Source organism: Apis dorsata, unplaced genomic scaffold (assembly GCF_000469605.1).
Source record: "Apis dorsata unplaced genomic scaffold, Apis dorsata 1.3 scaffold_1204, whole genome shotgun sequence".
Classification (NCBI taxonomy): Eukaryota; Metazoa; Arthropoda; class Insecta; order Hymenoptera; family Apidae; genus Apis; species Apis dorsata.
In genome coordinates, this window is record NW_006264301.1 from 342825 (window position 1) to 343569 (window position 745).

Genomic DNA, 745 nt, shown 5'->3' on the forward strand with positions numbered 1-745 from the left:
TCCGCATTGGTTAATTCCCAGCGATACGCCATTTGAAAAACGTACGACTTCATCGCTTGATAAATATTCGACTGGATGCAATTGTTACAATCACGAATATATAAATATTGGCTCGCGTAATGCTTGCGTGGTGAAATATTTTTTTATCGATAGACGAATTAAGAATTCGTTGGGAATAGTTGGACCGTTCTATTTGCGATTGCGTGGTGGAAGAATATCGAGTTGGAATATTGAATTGGAATATATTTGCTTATGCGGGATAGAGATTTTTTTTTTTGTGTTTCGCAGAAAAGTAAAATTGTTGTAATAAAAAAATATATTTGGAGTAATTATTACGGTAATTAATTATTATTTGATGTTATATTTTTATTGCATAAGGAAAAATATTTATTTATACAGAACAAAATATTTTATTCTATCAGAAATAAAAAATTCTTATAGTAAATTATACTTTTAGATATATTATTATTTAAATTCTATTCAATTCTTCTTTGACAGACTATTTTCATAACGACAAGCAATCTAAAACCAGACAATTTACACAAAATCATATGCATTATTGTTCAAAAATATCAAGATACTTATTTCTTTATGATTCTCTACTCTTACAAAAATTGTAATATTTAATACAAAATATAAATTTTAAATGCATATTTCTTTCAATATTCGACAAAAATACCATAATGTCGCAAGATTTTTGAGAAGTATATATATATATATATATATATATATATATATATGTATA

At 25.1% G+C, this 745-nt stretch overlaps 1 protein-coding gene across 16 annotated transcripts in view; it reads left to right on the plus strand.

The window, feature by feature from the left end:
• LOC102677825 (collagen alpha-2(IX) chain-like) overlaps positions 1–745 on the plus strand; it is a 342768-nt gene that overhangs the window by 331914 nt on the left and 10109 nt on the right. The gene's annotated exons all lie outside the window — the stretch shown is intronic.